General features: G+C 41.8%; 1 protein-coding gene across 1 annotated transcript in view; it reads left to right on the top strand.

The window, feature by feature from the left end:
- Nucleotides 1–22,759, top strand: part of DPYD (dihydropyrimidine dehydrogenase) — a 1,764,026-nt gene that overhangs the window by 1,162,625 nt on the left and 578,642 nt on the right. The window lies entirely within an intron of this gene.

Here is a 22,759-nt window from a genome sequence, read left to right as displayed (position 1 = left end):
CAATTTCAAAGCCGTGTTCAGTGTGAACAAGGGCTCAGTGGACACTTGATTAGGTACCACTGCAAATGGGGAACAGCCAATCATGCAGCCGTAACTCAATACATAAACTATACAGACACACGATCAAGAAGTTCAGTTACTTTGCAAAAACATTCAAAAAAGGAAGATAAATGAATATGAATGGTTTGAAAAAAGGTTCAATGAAGCAGTACTTTTGTTGCTAAAGACATCTGTTTAATGTGAAAGGTCAGATCAGGATGGCCCAAATTTGTTTAAAGACAGATTTACTTTAGAATAACAATTCTTCAGCCCTCCCTTCCTTGCCCCCTAACCTATTTAGGTGGAAATACTTCCCCACCAATGTGCCTACTTCTTTCTGATGCCAACCTTTGGTGACATTTTTACAGCCTTGTCTGATACCATTAGCCAGTGTGGACAACCTTTAAAATCTACTGACACCACGCCCAAAATTTACCAGCATAGCCAAGTTTTTACTGACTTTTCCAAAAGTTACAAAATTACAGTTTAAGTGCACATTTCAGTATTGAGGCTACATACAAGTAGAATATGCAATAAGCAATGTGATTTAAGGTAGATATTAGGGAAAAAAACATATTTCTTATTTTATTTTCGACATAGTAAATACAGTAAGTAGCTGAAGGACAAGACTGCTCCCAGCTTGCCTTGCTCCAATCCTGAAGTCCCACACACAAGGCTCCAGTGGCTAGGCTCCCTTGCACCATGACATCACAGGACACACTCAGGCACCGCCTCTGCCAGTCCTTTTGGTGCTGCTCGAACACACTGTAGCAAGCACTTGGATGGCTTTGGACCCGCCTAGTGTCACAGCCATATTTTTTTTACTGCCAAACTTTTCCTGTCACTGGCATTTACTGCCAGGAGAAAAGTGCCCATTTTTTACTTTCTGACAGTAAAAATACTCACGGTTGGCAACACTGCCACCAGCACAATAACTTCTTACATACTTTAATGGGCCAAACACATTCTGTTAGAGTAAAGGCCCTATTCAAGTTCCTAGGAAGTTATTGCATGAGTGCTGGCAGCCTCGGAAAAGATTTCTGCATTGAAGCTGTTACAATGCAGGGGGCTCCCCTTATAAAATAGGAAAGTAGGCACCTGAGTTGGGGGTAGCTTAGAATAGGATAGTGACTAGTAAAATATGGGGCAGGGGATTTTCTGCTTCAAACTTAAAGTGATACTTAAAGTCTCCGATCTCTCTTTAGACCCCAGATCCCTCCAATAAAAAGTACCTGTCACTGCCTATTACTGTGACAAGGATGTTTGCATTCCTAGTGACAGCAATAAAAGTGATCAAAAAATAAAAATTTTGAATGTATAATGTAAAAATAAAAACAATAAAATAATTAAGAAAACATTTTTTAAAGCGCCCCGTCCCTCCTTGTTTGCGCGCAGAAGTGAAAGCACACCCAAGTTGCGCCAGCATATGTAACTGGTGTTAAAACCCCACATGTGAGGTATCGCCCCGATCATTCGAGCAAGCTGAATATTTCTAGCACAAGACCTCCTCTGTAACTCTAAACAGGTAACAGTTAAATATTTTTAAAACGTCCCCTGGAGATTTTTAAGTACCGAAATTTGTCGCCATTCCACAAGTGTGCGCAGTTTTGAAGCATGACATGTTAGGTATTTATTTACTTGCCGTAACATCATCTTTCACATTATCCCAAAAAAATTGGCTAACTTTACTGGTTTTTTTTTTTCTAATTCATGAAAATGTATTTCTTCCCAAATTAAGTGCATTTGAAATTGATTTTCTAGCAAAAAATACTTATTTTAACTTGTAAGCAACTTAAACTGAACAAAATTATAAACTCAACACTTTTGTTTTTGCCCCCATTTTTCATGAGCGGAACTCAAAGATCTAAGACTTTTTCTATGTACACAAAAGGCCTATTCCTCTCAAATATTGTTTACAAATCTGTCTAAATCTGTGTTAGTGAGCACTTCTCCTTTGCCGAGATAATCCATCCACCTCACAGGTATGGCATATCAAGATGCTGATTAGACAGCATGATTATTGCACAAGTGTGCCTTAGGCTGGCCACAATAAAAGGTCACTCACGGGCACAGCTCTGGTGGACATTCCTACAGTCAGCATGCCAATTGCACGCTCCTTCAAAACTTGTGACATCTGTGGTGTTGTGCTATGTGATGTGCAGTTTTATCACATAGCACAACACCACAGATGTCGCAAGTTTTGAGGGAGTGTGCAATTGGCATGCTGACTGTAGGGATGTCCACCAGAGCTGTGCCCATGAATTGAATGTTCATTTCTCTACCATAAGCCATCTCCAAAGGCATTTCAGAGAATTTGGCAGTACATCCAACTGGCCTCACAATCGCAGACCACGTGTAACCACACCAGCCCAGGACCTCCACTTCCAGCATTTTCACCTCCAAGATCCTCTGAGACCTGCCACCGGACAGCTGCTGCAAAAATCGGTTTGTATAACCAAAGAATTTCTGCACAAATTGTCAGAAATCATCTCAGGGAAGCTCATCTGCATGCTCGTCGTCCTCATTGAGGTCTCAACCTGACTGTAATTCGTCGTCGTAACCGACTTGAGTGGGCAAATGCTCACATTCGATGGCATCTGGCACTTTGGAGAGGTGTTCTCTTCATGGATGAATCATGTGCAAAAAAAAATTATGAATGCACATTTTTTGCATGCAAAATATTTGCACTGTTTTTTAAAAGGTCATCTTATTCTTTAAAGCATATCTAAATTCAGAAGCAAAAAAATAAATAGATTGAGTATGTTGCAGATTACCAATCCTTAAATGTGTTGGCTGCATTCATTTTCTTTTTTTTTGATTATTGTTACCGAGCGATCCAGCCAGTAAGATTCCTATAACAGACCAAGCTGTCCACCAATTGTGGCAGTTGGAGAGTTGAGACAAACCATTTGACACCAACAGGGTTGCTTACAATAGCCCACTTATACTCAAAACTTTTTTTCTGTAACCGCTTAAAGGAGTTGTATAGTCAGAAGGTTTTTTTTATCTTAATGCATTCTATGCATTAAGATAAAAAGCATTCTGTGTTAAGCAGCCTTCCCAGCACCTCCTAATACCTGAGCCCCATCTCTGTCCAGCGATGTCCACAAGTCCATCCGCCATCAGGGACTCTCTCTCCTGATTGGCTGAGACATTGGCTCCTGAGGCTGTCAATCAACATCAGTTAGCAAATCAGGAGGGCGAGTGAGCAGGGCCGAACCATAGCGCCATGTCTGAATGGACACACGGAGCTGCTGCTCGGCTCAAGTGTTCCCATAGCATGGCATGCTACTTGCTGTGGGGGCACTCGACAGGAGGGAGGGGTCAGGAGCAGCAAAAAGGAACCCGAGAAGAGGAGGATCCAGGCTGCCCTGTGCAAAACCATCTGCACAGAGGAGGGAAGTATAACATGTTTGTTATTTAAAAAAAAAAAATAATGAGACTTTACAATCATTTTAAAAATTGTTAGCTGGAGTTTGCCTTTAATTTGTTGGTTAAACCCATCTAAATTTGCTAGTGCATCTAACACTACCCTTTCCACAGGATGACATCGCTGCTGACCAAAGGTGGCACATTGCTCTTACATTCAGTTTGGGGACACCCTTAGACAGGAAATTTATGACTGTCCAGATCATCAGAACAAAGATAAAAATGAAAATGAAGGCATGCACTGCATTTAAGTTTTGGCAAGCTCCAACAACTTTGGTTTTGGATTGAGATACGCTAAGTGTATGTACTCCCCAACAATGAACTTCTTTTATTTGCTTCCTTTCGCTCTGCTAAATTTTACAATTAAAGGGTTTCATTATAGCTGTTTGAAAAGGGAAATATACCTGCAAATTTTGCTCAAAATGTAAGAGCAAATATCTTCCTGTGCTCCCTGATTGCCTACAAGGGAGTGTTATGGAGATAAGGATGGGAAGAGGGGATGAAGAGAGGTGCTTAGGAATTCAGAGCTTTGTTGTCATATCATAAAGGAAGTCAACAGTTATGAACTGTTATTGCTCTGTACTTGCAGCATATTTAATGGGATACACATGGGGAAATGTCCATGTATTCCAGAGATGTACTAAATATGGTTTATTTTATTTTGTCTTGGCATACACCTTAAAGAGGAAGTAAACCCTCCTCTGACACTTTTACCTATAGGTAAGCCTATGATAGGTACTGTAAATATCTCCTAAACATGTACCGTTTAGGAAAAATTTACCTTACATGCAGCCAGTGACATCACTGGTGCATGCCCTCTGAAGGAACGGCCGCTCCTTCAGAGCCCCGTGCCGTGACCTTCGGCTCCCGTGCGCGGGAGTGACGTCACCGCGACTCCAGCCAATCAGATGGCCGGGTGCCGCGATCCCGGAAGACGGGCGACATACAGGTAAGCGGGCAGCATGGCAGGGGCTCGTTCTAAGGTAAGTATTTCAGTATGAGTTAGTATGCGATGCATACTAGCTCGTTATGTGTTTCTTTTTCAGGTTGAAAAAAACATTTTTTATGGGTTTACAACTTCTTTAAAGCATAACTCCACTTTTGTTGAGAAAAAAAACATTCCCCTCTGGGTGATCTCTGTACATTGCAAGGATTATAACAACATTTGTTGCAGATTCCTACCTTTGGTTACTCTGAAGAAATCATTGTTTGTTCCTTTGTGCCTCTGTGCTGAGTAAGTCTAATGGGAGTGTTTCATAATTATCAATCAGCTGTTCAGCTGCAGAGCAATAATGAGAAAATCTGCTGGGCCTGCATCCCTTTAGACGTGTTCCTATTGGGAGTATCTCACCAAAAATGACATTTTTGTTGCAGGGGATGCCAGAAATCTGACTTGTATCTTAAGCAGACTTCTGGAAAAATTGGTGAGCCAATCACACAAGCAGGAAATGATGTTTCTGGGGGTGGTCAGTACATATTCTGTGTACAGAACATCTCCAGGTAGCCATATAGCATTGCATTTTCAGAAAATTACAACAGCTGCAGATTGAAAAGGAAAGGTCATTTTTAATAACATTCAAATACAATATGGTTTGTGTTGCAATTGTATGTGCTATATTATTTTTTCTTTGCTGTTTTTTTCCCCACAAAAGTGGAGTTACCCTTTACCACTTCCGGACCGCCTGCCCTATATACTGTATAAAGCGACAGGGCGGCCTGGCTGTGCAAGATCACATACGTGTACGTGATTTTGTGCAGAAGATGGGGGCGAGCATACGCCGCCGGTGCGCTGCTCCCGCTGTGATTGGATGCAGCAGGAGCCAATCAGCGGGTATGGCGGCCACGATCATTAGGCAGAGTGACAGAACGGTGATCTGTCTATGTAAACAAGGCAGGAGGCCATTCTGTCACAGAGGAAGAGAGAGATCTTGTGTTTCAGCTAAGCTAGGCTGAAACACAGATCTCGTTTTTCCTCTAGTGCATCCATTCCCCCTACAGTTAGAAAGCACGCCCTAGGAGCACATTTAACCCCTTAATCACCCCTGGTGTTAACCCCTTCCCTGCCAGTGTCATTTATAAAGTAACAGTGTTTTTTTGTTTTTTTTAATTGATCACTGCATTCGTGTCATTGGTCCCCAAAGAGTGTCATTTAGTGTCAGATTTGTCTGCCGCAATGTCGCAGTCCTGCTAAAAATTGCTGATTGCTGCCATTAATAGTAAAAACAGTAAAAAAAAAAGTCCATAAATCTATCACATAGTTTGTGGATGCTGTAACTTTTGTGCAAACCAATCAATATACACTTTTTAGGATTTTTTTACCAAAAATATGTAGCGGAATACATATTGGCCTAAATTGATGACAAAATTAGATTTTTTTAAATGTCTTTATCGGGTGTGTTTTATAGCAGAAAATAAAAAATAGTTTTTTTGTAGTTCTTTTTTTGTTTTTCAGCACAAAAATGAAAAACTGCAGAGGTGTTCAAATGCCACCAAAATAAAGCTCTATTTGTGGGGAAAAACGATCGTGCAATTGTCAGTTAAAGCAACACAGTGCCGTATCGCAAAAAGTGGCCTGGTCATTGAGGGGGTAAAACCTTCCAGGGATGAAGGGGATAATGTGTGACTGACAAATTTCTAACACCTGATTTGATGCAAGTCCTCATATACCATTTTTCCTTTCTTTGCAATGTTGCAGATTCATACTGCAATGAATTTGAACATGTTCTGAAAGCAAGCGTGTTTCTACAGGTGTACCTAATAATTTGGCCGCTGATTACATGTTTCATAAAGCTTCCCATCTGTAGAATAAAATGAATCTGGCCTCTGTCAACATTCTGTCTCTGAAGGTTTCTGGGCAGTGCTCATAAAAACAGGCATTAAAAATTATTTTAAACATTTGTGAGATGCATACCATGTTTGACAGGTATTCATTTGACAAGAATCGCAGCGTCTTCAAGGAACCTTTTCTGTGTCTTGTCAGCAACGTTACAGACAGCTGTTACACCCCCACTAAACCTAAGTGTATAGAAAGAATATGAATGCTTCTGGGAAGCTTGCTGAATAATGCCAAATGCTTAACAAACATTCCACTAGTGTTTCCATTCAGTTTTATGGGGTGCATTACGATGTCCCATCAAAAAGCGTGCTTCTGAAGTGTCACTTGCGATGTTTTCCTCTATGCCGGGCAAGGAGAAGCTAAAGCTTTTAACAAAAACTCATTTAGCACTCACCTGTGCTTGCAATCAGGGACGCTGATAGGGGGGGACCAGCAGTCCTCCTGTAGGGGGCCCAGGCACACGGGGGGGGGGGGGGGGGGGCGAACAGCAGGGGGAATCAGCGCGGTCGGACAGAGGGGCTCTGCCCTGTTTGGCTCTCTGCAGTAGCTGAAAACTGATTTCTCTCCCACCAGCTTTCAACTGCTGCAGGGAGAGAGACAATGCCCCCCGCGGAAGCTGCTGGCTTCCCTGTCCTGAAAAAAAAAACAAATTGTAAAAAAAAATATTTAAATAAAATGTAACATAAAATAATTTTAAAAATGAAACATTTTTTTAACCAGTTGCCGACCGCCTCCTGTATATTTACTGCGGCAGGCTGGCTCGTACAGGCAAAGCAATGTAGGGATACGTCGCTCGCCTGAGAGGAGCTAGGGGCATGCGCGTGCTGCTGACGGCGCGCTCCCGTCCCCACTCGACAGCGGGGGAGCCGATGCGTGTGTCAGGCGACTCCGATTGCCGCCTGACACCCTCGATCATTCCCTACTGAGAGAGGACGGTCGGCTGTTGTTTTGCTATATACGAGGGGGGCCCTGCCAGGTAGGCTGTACAGGGCCCAGTGATTTCTATCAGCAGCACTGCTTGCAATTCCACAATATAGCACTGAGCCCTTGATCATACTGAAGCTCAGTTGAACTCGCACAATATCAAACCCGCATTCCATTGCAAGTCCGGGGGGGGGGGGGGTTTCGATTTGAAAGACATCTGTGTGGGTTCAGGCATAGATATGTATTGAAATCACCCCGAAGTAACCAAAAGTAGTGCAGGAACGATTCAGGCGGTGCCATTGCCGGCAACGGCAATAGGCTGCTAATTTGACATGTCAAATTGCCCCAATGGGAACGGGGGCTTAACAGCACTTACAGCACTTGGAAAACTTTTCAAGTGCTTTTAAAATGCCAAACCTCTGTGGTCATAAAACTAGTTATGTCAGCACAACACACAGGATATGGCAGATATTCTCAGAGCAGAGACATTTATGTAGTAAAAAGTAGTAGTAGTACTAGCATTTATTATTTCATATTATAGTAAGAATTTTTGTAATGGTATGTTTTTCTCACAGTTTTTTTTTTTTTATTCATTATATAGGGGTTAATTTACTAAAACTGAAAAGTGCAAAATCTGGAGCAGCTTTGCATACAAACCAGTTTTTTTGTCAAAGCTTAAAGCGTAACTCTACTTTCGTTGAGAAAATAAACATTCCCCTCTGGGTGATCTCTGTACATTGCAGGGTTTTATCAAACTTTGTTGCAGATTCCTACCTTTTGTTATTCTGAAGAAATCATTGTTTATTCCTCTGTGCTGAGTGGGTCAAATGGGAGTGGTTTCATAATTATCTATCAGCTGTGGCAGCTGCAGGGCTCTAATGAGGAAATCTGCTAGGCCTGCATCCCTTTAGACGTGCTCCTATTTGGAGTATCTCACCAAAAATGACATTTTTATTGCAGGGGATGCTAGAAATCTGACTTGTGTCTTAAGCAGATTTCTGGGAAAATTGGTGAGCCAATCACACAAGCAGGAAATTATGTTTCTGGGGTGTGGTCAGGACACATTCTGTGTAAAGAAAAGCTCCAGGTTGCCATATTTCATTGCATTTTCAGAAAATTACAACAGCTGCAGTTTGAAAAGGAAAGGTAATCTTTAATAACATTCAATCATAATATGATTTGTATACAAAAGTCACGCTAAATAAGTGAAAAAAGACCAAATAATAAAAAAAAGTCCAAAAAATGTTCATAAATTCTTAAGTGCAAAAACGGTTGAAATAATGGCACACAGGAATCCACATCTGATAGGTGATCTGCTTACCAGAGATGAAAAAGTATATGACATATAGCTTAATCCTCCTTATTTCAGTCAAGAAATGTAGAATCCAATCCAGATGTGAACAAGATAATATGACGTCAGAAATCACTCAAATGGAAAAGAAAAAAATGCCATAGCATAAAACCACAAAAATATGGAAAATAAATAATCCTCTAGGATGGTGACCCAACCACTCCAAAATGAAATAAATAAAATAAATGAAAAAAGTGAAGCACCTCAGAGATAAAAAGGAGGGATAGGGGTAAATACTTCTTACCAGAAGTAAGAAGAGATGTGCATGTATAAGCCTCCAATAGATGCAGAAAAGAGAAGGCACACAGTGGGGATGCTCATCCGATGGATAATACAGGAGAGAGGGAAATGCACCCCGATAGCACCTGCACCTGGTAGAAGTGAATCCTTACCAAACCTCAGTAAGGAGATTGCTTGAAATTGGACAATGTATGTTGATTGGTGATTCAAAAAAGATCTAACGATTAAAACAGACTCTCCACATGTATGGCATACGTGGGTAATGAACTCCGCATTCATATGGAAAGAAGGGAGAGCGCCATAACATAAAACCCAAAAAACTATTATATAAAATAAGGTTACACTCACATGTATAAATCAGAAATAACCCCCAAACGATGATAGAGCAGGAGCCGCCAGCCGGACGGCTTACCGCCCGCACTTCCTGGTGACAAAGGGTGATGTCAGCACACCGTGACCCGAAGATGACGTTATCAAGAGTATGGGCGGCGTGCTGACGCCACTTATTTATAGGAATACAAAGCCAAGATACACCGCACCTGACATGCAGAGACAGCAGAGGAAGCCATTTTTGTTATGGGAACATAGCCCATCTCGAATTTAGAATCTGAACATAGCAAAAGCCCGGCCCAAATCCTGCCATTAGCATTACATAAAGAACAAATAAAAACAAATAAAATAAGTGATGATAACGATGTTGAATATGCGGTCATCATCCTATCAGAAACGGGTGCGCTTCTCAATGGAGCCGCCATCTTTAGTATGGAAAAAACTGCCCAAAAAGCCCATACCATGTAATGAGCAGGGCTCGCGCCCAAAAATAAAGATGGATAAAAGACAAAAACCCTTTAATGATATGAGTTGGGATAAAAATATACCCAATGTTCTAATAAATTATAATAAATTTAAAAATATTAATAAATGAATGAAAATGAAACAGGGATAGGCTTTAGATGCCAAAGCCAGTCGTCTGAAGAGGAAAAAGAAAGAGAAAAGGGGAAACAAAGAGAAAGAAGGAGAGAGACGAAAAACAGAAAGGAAAGAGAGGAAAATGAAAAGAAGAGAGAGGGAGGGTGGGGGGGGGAAAGAAGGGGAAGAGAGGGGGGGAGTGGGGCAGAAAAAGGAAAGGGAGGGAAAAGTGAGAAAAGAAAAGAGGGAGAAAAAGGAGAGCAAAGTAAAAGACTGAGGGGAGGGCTAGTGGGATTTTTAAATTGGTACCATATCTATTTGAACATAAACACTTGTGTGTAGATTCAAATAATCAAATATTTATTGATACAACATTAAAAACAATGTTCACGATATATAGAAAGGTAAATACATACAAATATATTATTGAGGCAAGATATGCGATGTAGTCTTTTTCCTTTCATGCTCTTATTAATACACCCAGCACCCTTTCTTGCTTTTTGCCTAAAGGTTTTGGACTCTACCCTCCGTGATATAGAATTTCCATACCTGTGTATATATACACAGACTGCTGACACACGTGGAATATTTCTCTCTCTCGCTGGTGGTTCCGTTTACTTGTGTTTCCCCCTTCCACATCCATTGGTGAGGCGTTCCCTGGGCACCTACTCCCTGTCCTGATGGGTGAATTGGCGTGAGGGAAGTTTTGGGCGCACACTGATACACCAACTTCACATGCATGATTAATATATGTGATGAGAACTCTTGCAATTTGTATTATACAGGAAAATAAAGGCAAATTTGTTATAATGTGACATATATCCCTGAAGAAGCGGATCATTCAAGACTGCGAAACATGTCGGGTTGATATCCGGTGCTGTTTCTCATTGGATATATTGTACATAATATCTTGCCTCAATAATATATTTATATGTATTTGTATCTGTATACCTTTCTATATATTGTGAACATTGTTTTTAATGTTGTATCAATAAATATTTGATTATTTGAATCTACACACAAGTGTTTATGTTCAAATAGATATGGTACCAATTTAAAAATCCCACTAGCCTTCCCCTCAGTCTTTTACTTTGCTCTCCTTTTTCTCCCTCTTTTCTTTTCTCACTTTTCCCTCCCTTTCCTTTTTCCGCCCCACTTCCCCCCCTCTCTTCCGCTTCTTTCCTTCCCCCCTCCCCACCCTCCCTCTCTCTTCTTTTCGTTTTCCTCTCTTTCCTTTCTGTTTTTCGTCTCTCTTCTTCTTTCTCTTTGTTTCCCCTTTTCTCTTTCTTTTTCCTCTTCAGGCGACTGGCTCTGGCACCTAGAGCCTATCCCTGTTTCATTTTCATTGGGGTTACTCCTATTTGCTCATAGTCAATCAGGGATGTCGGTACTTTTTTATATTAGATATTACAAACACTATAATCTATAATAAATGAATGAATGTGTAACGGCAAATCAGCTGCGGTTCACAGACATTATGTCCATAGATGTTCAATTAAATATCTGTAGATATTCAAAAAATATCTAATATATATATATATATATATATATATATATATATATATATATATATATATATCATGCATATGAAATAAATAATATAATATAATAAATTGATTGCAAAATATAAATAAAGCATTAGATGTATCTAAATCCCCAAAAATTTTAGGGCTAACATACATAAGAATTACTCATAAAAATACTAGATTATGAAATAGAAATGGACTATAAATGTAAAATGTAAATAGAGTGAACCTCAAAAAGTGAATATTAAGAATTGTCAATAAATGCATTTAGATTTACATCTATGTTTAATCCAAATGGAGTGAAAGTTTTGGCTCGGTGGATCCAGGCCATTTCCAGTTGAGACAATCCCCTCACAAAAGGTTGTCCTCTCCAGTGCGGGGTAAATCTGTCGATCCCCAAGAATGTAATACCTTTAGAGTCCTTATTATGTATCAACAAAAAGTGCCTGGAAACAGAATGGAATTTAAAGCCTTTTCTTATGTTGGCCATATGTTCATTGAGCCTAATGTGCAAAGGGCGCTTGGTGCGGCCTATATATTGGCATCCACAAGAGCACTGGAGAAGGTAAACTACTCCAGTACTCTTGCAGGAGATATAGGGCTTTCATCCGTTCAAAAAAAAAAAAACAGATATTGACAGAAGCGGATGAAAACGGATGTAAATGGATAATCATCCATTGTCATCTGTTTTTTTCATAGGAATTATTATTACTATTATTATTATACAGGATTTATATAGCGCCAACAGTTTGCGCAGTGCTTTACAATGTGAGGGAAGACAATACAGTTACAATACAGTTCAAAACAGGGGGAACTAAAGGGCCCTGCTCGTTAGAGTTTACAATCTAGGAATGCATTGATATCTGTTTTTCATCCGTCAACGGATCAATGAAAGATGGACAAACGGTCCATATGTGTGAAAGGGGCCTAATGGTAGTGGTTTTTTAATTATCAACCAGCTGCTGCATCTGTAGGCCTCTAATGAGGATCATTTCAGGGTCTGCATCCCTTTTAGCTGTGTTTTCCTAATGTGAGTATCTCACCAAAAATGTTAGGGCAGACATCTACGAAAGGAAGGAGCCTCTGAGTGCAGACTACTAATTGTTTTAATAATAAAAAAGAAGAATTAAACTCACATGGAAGTAAAGATTGGTAGGTACATGGGATAAACCAGTGACCGGGGGCTGTGCTGGTCTGTTCTGGGTGCCTTCTGGGAACAGTTCCGCTGCTTGTAGGGATGTCCTGGCCAGCAGGAAGTGGCTGTAATGATGATGTGTAGGAACGAGGGCTAGAACAGAGGCTGAACCACAGTGTTGTCCATGATGACGTCACTAGCATGCCCGCTAGCCCCCGGTCACTGGTTTATGCTATGTGCTTACCAATCTTGTCTTCCATGTGAGTTTCATTCTTCTGTTTTATTATTAAAGCAATTAGCAGTCTGCACTCAGAGGCTCCTATCTTTCTTCTGTCTCTGCCTTTCCTTGAAGTCTGCCCTGACATTTTTGGTGAGATACTCACAATAGGAAAAGACAGCTAAAGGGATGCAGACCCTGAAATGTTCCTCATTAGAGGCCTACAGATGCAGCAGCTGGCACATATCAGGAATATGAATTTTTGGGGTAACAAACACTTTAATAGAGCTGTGCGAGACCAAATGGAACCCAATAGGATCACACATGCATGGGTGCCTCCTTAGCACCCAAAGGAAGAAGGAGCCGACAGGGCCAGTGGGGAATTGCAAGAAGAGAAGGAAATCGACCTTTTCAATGCAATATTTTTTTACAGAGCAAGTATAACCTGTTTTTTATTATTATTATTTTCATAATTGGCTTGGCTGGAAAAGGTGGTGATGAACAATACCAGCCCCTGCTAAATTTTGACTTTTTTTTAAATTTGATGTGCTTCCCTCCCCTGGTGCCTCTTGAGGGTCTGAGGGGCGTTTGACTCCTTGCCCCACTTTGATGTATCTAACCAGAGAGTCTCATATCCCAGGGGTCCAGATCAACTTTATTATGGATCTGCTGAGGTATGCGACTCATCACAACTACTTCTGGTTTAACGGACAATTTTTCCATCAAAGAAAAACTGGAGTAGCCATGGGCGCAAAATATGCCCCGTCCTTGGCTAACCTGTTTACTTCCCAGTGGGAGGAGGATGTCATCTATGCCCACGACAAATCTCAAGTTCTGTTGTGGGCTAGGTACATAGATGATGCCCTCCTCCTGTGGGATGGCACTAAGCAGGATTTGCTTCTCTTTATGGAGTCTTTAAATTCAAACTCCAGGGGTATTCAACTAAATTTTGAATGTAATCAATCAGAGATTAATTTCTTGTACATCACCATTACTATCAAGGAAGGTAGGTTTATTACCTCTACCTTTTTCAAATCCACCAACAGAAATTCCTACATTCCTGTTGATAGTTGCCATCATGCCCCCTGGCTCCAAGCAGTCCCTAAGGGACAATACTTACGGATTAGACGTAATTGCACAGATTACCAGGATTTCTTAAATCAGTCCCAAATCCTTACTGACAGGTTCCTCGATAAGGGTTATGATAAGGAATTCTTAGACAGAACCCTTATTGCTGTCAGTCAAACAGATAGGGCCTCATTGCTGGATACACAAGCTGGGTGGGCTAATAAAGACTCTTTGGCAGTCACACTGTTCATCACCACCTTTTCCAGCCAACATATGAGCATCAAAAATCTGATCCGTCGCCATTGGCATATTTTTACCAATGACTCTGTCCTTCAGGAAACCTTGCCAGCTAAACCTCGGGTTGTCTTTAGGGGAGTACCTTCCCTAAGACACTCTATTTCCCCTAATGTGTTGGAGCCCCCAGTACCTCAACAAAGTTTTTTACAACAACTTACAGGCTTCTATAAGTGTAATAGATGCCAGGCTTGTCACACTAATAGCATCAGGCAATGCAATATTAAAAGCTTTATTGCAACCAGTACTGGAAGGTCTTATGCTATAAAACTGTTCTTTTCTTCTGTTAAAAAAACGGATCAGACGAAAAACGGATGTAAACTGACAAACGGTCCGCTTTTCATCCGTTTTTGAATTGGATGTAAAAAACGGATGAAAAATTGATGAAATGGATGGAAAATGTATGACAAATGGATGAAAAACTGATGAATACTTCATCCATTTTGAAGTGAATGAACTGATGAAATGAACGGTCCGTATGTGTGAAAGGGGTCTTAGACTCACTCATGGACACAGACAAACACACAGGGATTTCTTCAGAATAACAAAAGGTAGGAATCTGCAACACAGTTTGTTCAAATCCCTGAAATGTACATAGATCACCCAGACAGTGCCATCTTAAGAGCATTAAGGGGCCCTAGGCAATGCAGCGCACTGAGGCCCCACCTACACAATCACCCAGGAGAATAAAAATGCTAATTATCAATAAGGCGATATTTATTGGTACATTTTATACAGTGCCAGGCTGGGTCCACTGAACACACACATAGACGGGAGTCACACTCGACTGTCCTGTGTGCACTTGTTCCTGTGGATGTGGACAGGCATTCCTGCAGTTGTGGGCTCCCCCTCCATGGCCCAAGTGGCCTGACAGCATCACAGCAGCACAGGGCCGACAGGCGCTTGCCACCTGCTAAGTCCAGCGGCGGGATGCACACGGGAATCAGGACTAATGCTTGGCAGGGGCCGGGTCACTGGGGAGGTGCCCCCCCCCCCCCCCGGGCAAGTGGGGCCCCCAGGCAACTTCCCAGCATGCCCATTCGGTAAGATGGCCCTGCACCAGAGGGGAAAAGTGGAGTTACTCTTTAAAGTATGTGAAACTATTATTACTTGTATTTTTGTGATAGTGCTCCTTAAAGGTATGAGACATAATTTATTAGCATCCCCTCTGCTCCCTCCTTGTGAAAGGCCGAAGGAAAGGAAGTAGGGGGAAACTTAGAAGAGATTGAGATGTTACATTGCAGACTGACAATGACATTAAAGCATTGGGATTAAATGTTAACTATATATGAAATAGCAGTAGCCTATGTCCCTCATATGATCTATCTAGATCTCTTTTCTGCACCATAATACATGCAGCCAGGAGATGACACATGTTCTCTTGAAAACCTCACCAGCTGAGTACATCTATTGTTTTATACTGACAGTCGCATGTTTCTATGGATAGAAAGTAACATCTAAAAGGTACATTTACGATGATAGTGAGTGCACAGAACAAGACACAAACCACTACACACTGTGCTCATTAAAACAGTTGCAGAAATTACAAGATGTAAATTAGAACAGATAAAACAAAGTTGGAAATGCCAGGCAAATGTTTATACATATGTTTAATTAACCATTCAATAAACTGCAGTTGCCATAGTAACAGGTGATAAAAAAAATCCTCAAATTTGTTCTTACAAGATTTTTTTTTTTCTAAACAGTCTGATGGTGAATATAATTGTCGTGCTGCTATTGATGGATTAGTGGTTAAGCCTAGGTTCAGCTCTGTTACAGTATGTATTTCAAGAATCAGTGATGATGTGCATGCTGTAACTCATAGCAACAAGGTGTCAGTTTTCATTGATTGGACACCAGTAAAGTAAAGGCCAGTTATCTGTTTATTTAAAGAGAACTTGACATGATAATGACAGGTATAATGTGCAGTTTGTCTATTTGGCCAGCTTACATCTGAGGATTAGTGCCAGCACGGTGCTCATTTTTCCTTCCTTCCTTTTGTTTGGGGTGGATCATTACTATTACATCAAGGTACACCTGTTTGGACTTGAACACCTCCAGACCCCCCCCACCCCCCAGCGACTGAGGCCTTAGTCCTAAGGGGTTTTTCTCTTATCTGTATCTGATTCAGAAACTAGCAGTTGAAGACCGTATGATTTCCACGAAAAAAGTTTGCATATTTTCCTCTTTGTCTTCCATCTCGTTTTTGGGCATCTGATAGTTGGCCCTTCATTTCTCCGTGTCCTGGGACTTCCATCTGTCCTGGTCATCTGATCTGGCTGCACATGTCCCCTTTACCTGCATTGTGATCTCACTGATCTCTCTATGGCTGATTGCATTATTATTTACACATTTTAACCCATTTGAGCCCCATCCCTCGAGTTTGACTATCTGTCCTTCCTTGTCTGATGGTCATTGGGGCAGGACCCTAAGCTCCCCCCTTTCCAATTCCCCTCAGGGGGCTGTATTATGAGTTATTCAATTTATTGAATGCGATTCTTATATTCCATGTCTCCATTGATTGGAGCTTTTCTAACTTGCATTCAATAAAATTATTACGTTTTATATAGTTGTCATTTATTAGTACATGACAGGGGAGTTCAACACCTTAAAAGTCCCTCTTTCCCTCTTTTACCATTGTTGTTTGACTACCATTTGGGATGTGGTGTTGACAGGACTGGCTCTGGCATTTTCTTGTCTTGTCTGTATTTCTATCGCACACATTCCTGGAAACAAGGCTCATCAGTAAGTATGCATGCACATACCTACAGCAGCTTTAAAGATTTAAAGAAGAATTTCAGGTATAGATATTTTATACATATTTATACTGGTACAGATTGGACCAATATAACTATGCATATGTCATACCTGGTCCATGTCCTTGGAAGCTGGAAATTATTGAAGTAGACATTGCTAATCCTGTGATCTCCACTTACTTCCTGGTCCCATGGTGAGTGGGTATCCTGCTGTGTTCTGAACACAGGAGGTCAGCTGCTTGGCACAGGCACCATTCAGAGAATGCTTTGTGCTTTCTGAACGATTGCAAAGAGTTCTTTATTTGGACAAGATGGAAAGAATTACGTTGCACCCTAAGCAAAGATTTTCTAGCTTGTGGGACAAAAATCCAACCTCCAGCTGACTGAAAATGACTGTCACTGGGGCAGGTCAACTAAGCAGTTAAGTTTTCTTACATAGTAGCCATCTTGTTTAAAATGGAAACCCACACCATTCACAGCATCTTCTGTTGCTGACCTTTAGAAATGTCTATAATTTGCTGCCATGTTCAAACAGGATGGTAGCATCTTCAAAGTGGCAGAGTTCTTCATTTCAAATTAGAGCAGAGATTCAGCTTGATAATATTTAAATATAGTTTTAATGAACAAGAAATGAAAAATAATGCAAGAAATATTAAAAGAAAAGATTTTACAAAACAGACATAAGCAACAGCAAAATAAATAAGGTTTTAGGTGAAAAATACTTAGGTAGGCAGCACAGTGGCTTAGTGGTTAGCACCTTTGCGGTACTCCAGTATCTTCCTATACTCCAAATATATGCTGGTAGGTTAAATGGCTCCTCTTTAAATTGGCACCAGTATGTGTGTGTATGCATGTATGTGTATGCATGTACAATAGGAGATTGTAAGCTCCTTGATTGCAGAGATTGATGTGAATGTACAGTATGTAAAGTCGAGTGCAATTTATCGGAAAAATATAAATGTCTGTAATAAATAATTGGAATCCACCTGGTCTTTGGATCAACTGCAGAGTAACTCAAGTCTGATGCCTGCAAGAGTAACTGGCTCTCAAAACGTTTTTTCCATCTCCCTAGTTTTGATCATAAAATAAGGGCTCTAGCTACCAAATTCAGTAACATTTTCTTTACCCAGGAAGGGTGTTACAGAGCTAACTCCACCAAATCAAAGTGACTTAGTGGTGTGTTGTGGGTGTGCTAGAGTATTTTATTATACCCAGAATACACATCCATAATGACAACTATCCTTAGTGCATCTGTGTTTCAATATGACAAGGTTTTACCATCTGAAAACCATCATGTTATTTAGAAGAATGGAATAACAATTTGTTAGATATGAAGTATAATATTGATAGGTATTTCCTTATGCATTAGTGTAGACACTTTTTTTAGGAAGGGAAGTCCACTACTATAGAAGTTATGGAATATGAATGCAAGCTGGAAGTTTGAAATATATCCCTTGGTCAATATATCAGACTTACATGTTTAATACTTAGGCTAAACACCAGACTATTTACGATTTGGCCATTCACTACAGGGCCTAATTAGAAGTAATTTGAAGAGTAAGTAAGGTTTATAATGCTCTGCAATCCTTCTAAGCTGGACTGTGTTTTGTCAAATGTGTCACCTTACTAGGCTGCCTAACAAAGACATGACATTTAAATCTGACCATTTTTTTTTACCAACTTGCAAATTTTGGTCGGAAATGAAGGTGGCACTATTTCTAGTACCACTCCCCAATTCTCTCCACACAGTTTGAGGCTTAATATATTTTACTTTCATTACAACCACCAACATAGGAGTTCACATCAAAGGGAATACATGGTCCTTTCCAACGCAACTTATTTTTGCTGGCTCTGCTTGCAGGGACAATCTATACCCCTTGCATTGGTTACTTCTCTCTTTTCTTTTTAGAGTTTCAACATGATTTAACCAGCTGAGTTGATTGTGGTCAGTAATCACTGTAAAGCTGCAAGCATAAAGGTAGTCTTGCTCCTTGTGCAGCACTCATTTGATTTCAAGGCACTCCTTTTAGATGGCAGCATGCAGTGCTTTCCTGGGAAGTAGCTTCTGGCTCACACAGAGGGTGAAATGTTGCTATTCTGATTAATTCACCTGGCTCAAGACCATAAGCAGAAGCACCAATTCACCTGAAAAAAAAAAACAGGGGAAATGTGGATCTTGTAGTGCAGGAGCACTGGCAAATGTCTCCTTCAAGTATAAGAAGGCCTTCTCACACTTTGACATCCAGGACACCATCTTAGGCAGTTTCTTCTTGGTTTGCTCAGTCATGGGTTTGTTCAAGGCACTATGGTTGCACATAAACTCCCTATAGTAGCCTGCTTACCCCCAAAATGGCATACCATGCTCCTTAGTTTGAGGTGTATTCCAGACCATAATGGCCTTTATCTTCCCTCTGTTGGGTCTCAGGGTGCCTCCTCCTACCTGGTGTCTTGAGTAATGAACTTCTTTCATGCCTATTTGATACTTACTGGTTTTGATAGTCAGATTTACAGTTGACAATGTGTCCAGGACCTGAGACAGATGTATATCGTGTTCATCCCAGGTGGGCCTGAACACCGCAGTGTCATCCAGGTAAACAACTGCATCCTAGTCCTTCCAGCAGGTCATTAAAGACCCAAATGGCATTACTGTGAAAATATTATTCCAAATGGGGTAGTGAAGTCTAATATTTCCTGAGCCTCAGATGTTAGGGAAATCTATCAGTACCCTCTTCTTAGGTCCATGATTGATAGATTAATAGTCAATTCAAGGAAATGGAAGGAGTGTGTAGGGGACCTGGATTGGACAGCTCTTGGTGCAAAGCTGTACAGGTCCTGCCTTGCTTCTTCTTTGATTGAGACCCCACATAACTGTCTTTGTATCCACCATCTTGGATGTGTTCTTCCCAGCCATAGGCTCTTTCACGGCACCTAGTTGTAAAAAAAAAAAAAGGAATGTCCACACTCAAATGCTATTTCACCACTTCCCTTAATACATTAAATTAAACCTGCTGACAGAATCTTCAGCACCAAATGCCACTGGCAAAAACACATATCCTGCAGCAGTCCTTTTCAGTGGAAACACAAGTACATATATTCCACCATCTTCCCTTTTCCCTCTCCTAGGAAGCACCACAGAGATGGGACAGCTCCCCAAGAGTATGCTAGTTCCTAAGCCCAGTGCTTTCCTGCAGCTGAGGGACAGGGGGTAGCAAGGTCTCTCTATAGCTTACTGCTACTCTCAAAATGTTCTCTCACCAGTCCTGTCCTGCTGGGCACTCTCTCTGTTTTTACCTGCTCCCAGGGTGCCTGTTTCCACACACACACAAGGGCATTCCTACATAGGCTGCCAGGCCATATGCACCAAGCTACAGAGCCCTCATCTGAAGGGTCAGGGGTAGACATGATAACTCCATCTGTCCCCCAAGTGCTCTGAATCACTCTGCCTGGGAGATCAGCCTTGCATATGGCTATTGTGGCAGCTTCAGTTCAGGCTACATCTTGACAGATCAGGCTTGTGCTAGTCCCATGTCCCTGTTCTCCCCAGGCCCCACCCACAACTGGCATTATAGAGGCATTATCTCCACCCTTTACATTACTACTGGAGGAGCAGAACTTAAGGGGGCCCTAACACGTGCCAACAAGTGTGTCATTCGTTTGTTTACGAACAGGTAGTACCTGTATTGCTACTATGAAAATCTGTAGGATTTACTATAAGAAAATTAGGAAACTAGGTTAATGGCTCATACGTGTTGTCTTAGCAAAAAAGAAACAGTTTTCACAGTAGATGCCTTTGGGTTGACATCCAGTTCTGTGTATAGTTCATGGAAAAGCAGTACAGGAGGTCCCCGAGTTACAAACCTCAAACTTACAAAAGACTCCTACTTACAGAGGGAGACAACAGGAAGTGAGGAGAAATCTACCCCTAGGAAGGGAAATTCACTCCTGTAAGAGTTATCAAGGAAAAAGAGTGTCTCCCCTGAAGCTTTATCACCAATCCTTGTTTCCACAACAACACAAAATTTTCAAAATCCACTTGTCAAAGGGACAGAAAGTGAGGTGAAATCTTCTGAACAGGGGCACAGAGAGCAAAACAAATATTACAGGGGCGTTAAACCTTCCCTATGCTATCCAAAAAACTTAAAAATTATTTTTTGGGCTGGAGCTACACTTAAACAATGTTCCTGTTCTGAATTACAAACAAATTCAACCTAAGAACAAACCTACAGACCCTATTTTGTTTGTAACCTGGGGACTGCCTGTAAGCCAATTACTTAAAGTGGAGTTCCACCCATTTTCGTAACTTTAGATCTATGTAATCCCCTTTAAAACGACTTTTACCAATGGAAACTTTTTTTTTTTTTTTTTGCTAGTAAATACCTTAATTTCTGCTTTATTCCTCCTCTCCTCACTTCCGGGTCCGATCGGCAATGACGTCATTCGGCGATTCGCAGTGTGTGCTGGGATGTATTCCATTCCAGAAATCTCACAGTATTACCCAGGAGCTGATCTGTACTGTGTGTATTCAGGCCGTGACCTGCCCCACCTCCGCCCCGCCTCCTCTCAGTGAGTTGTGCTGTATGCATTGTATTCAGGACGTGCTCTGCCCCGCCTCCGCCCCGCCTCCTCTCAGTGAGCTCAGTAAGGATATAATGCTTTCAGTCCTCGCTCACTGAGAGGAGGCGGGGCGGAGGCGGGGCAGAGGACGGCCTGAATACAATGCATACAGTACAACTCACTGAGAGGAGGCGGGGCGGAGGCGGGGCAGAGAACGGCCTGAATACAATGCATACAGTACAACTCACTGAGAGGAGGCGAGGCGGAGGCGGGGCAGGCACGGCTCAGTACAGCTCAGCTCCTGCGAGATTTCTGGAATGGAATACATCCCAGCACACACTGCGAATCGCCGAATGACGTCATCGCCGATCAGACCCGGAAGTGAGGAGAGGAGGAATAAAGCAGAAATTAAGGTATTTACTAGCAAAAAAAAAGTTTCTCTATCGCTCATTGACAGACGTAGTCTTCTTGATTCTCAAGAGCTGGGTTATGTTGTCTCCGCAGGAGTAGGACTAGGCAGAATGACAAAACGTTCTGGCTCCACCTTAGGGGCAGTCCCTGAGGGTATATCCTCCCTCTCTCTGCTACAGGGAATCAGTTTTTTTCTGTCTAGTCAGGAGTAAGGACCTAAGTTCCTTGCTGGGATCTTTTGGTCCTGGCAAGACTTTTTTTCTTAAGAAAAAGACATTTTTTAGGTAGTTTTCTCCAGTGTTTTTTTCCTGTGAGATCTTCAAGCAAAAATGCCGGACTGGGCGACACTTGTGGTCACCCCAGCCGGCCTACGAGCGCGCGCAGACCATGGCATTGCGCTTGGTCGGCCGCGACATATTCAAGTAAGTATGCGGGGCCGGGCGACGGGCTGGATGTTGAGATCCAGTGGTCACCCCGGTCTCTGCCTACGAGCGCGTGCAGACCAGCGCGCTGGGTCGGCCGCGACGGAGTCCCAGTGAAGGGACTGACTTTGCGAGTTAAAAGTCTCGCTTGGACGCCAGGTACCAGAGAGTCGAGGCGTCCACAAACCCCCACCCCGGTGGAGAGGGTATTGTGAAGAGAGGGTGCCTGTCGGTTCGGTATGGTGAGTAAACGTTCCCTTTTTTCCTCATTATGAGGCAGTATATATTATGGGCCCCTCCATATATGGTCAGTATATATCTGATACTTACAAGTCCCCCTTGTAATACAGCATGTGTTTGTGGGAAGTGGACTTGGTTCAAGAGCTAACACTCTACCCAGCAGACTGTAACATTACAGCAGACATAAGAGGTATAATCCTACCTTATGTGCAGTGTATCTCTGTAGATCCATATGTCACCTCTTAGCAGAGTGCAGGTGGATGTGCTGGGAAGACGATATCGGCGGTCCGCCGCCATTTTGCCGTAGACCGAATGCATGTATGTCCTCAGGTCACGCCGGCCGCCATGTTTTTGGAGTCTTATGTCTCTTCTATGGGGGCGGCCATGTTTTGTGAGCCCAGCTACCTC

The sequence above is a fragment of the Pelophylax lessonae genome, assembly GCF_965119305.1.
Source record: "Pelophylax lessonae genome assembly, chromosome: 8".
NCBI lineage: Eukaryota > Metazoa > Chordata > Amphibia > Anura > Ranidae > Pelophylax > Pelophylax lessonae.
The sequence above is the reverse complement of the archived record's forward strand: the minus strand, read 5'-3'. Positions and strand labels throughout refer to the sequence as shown.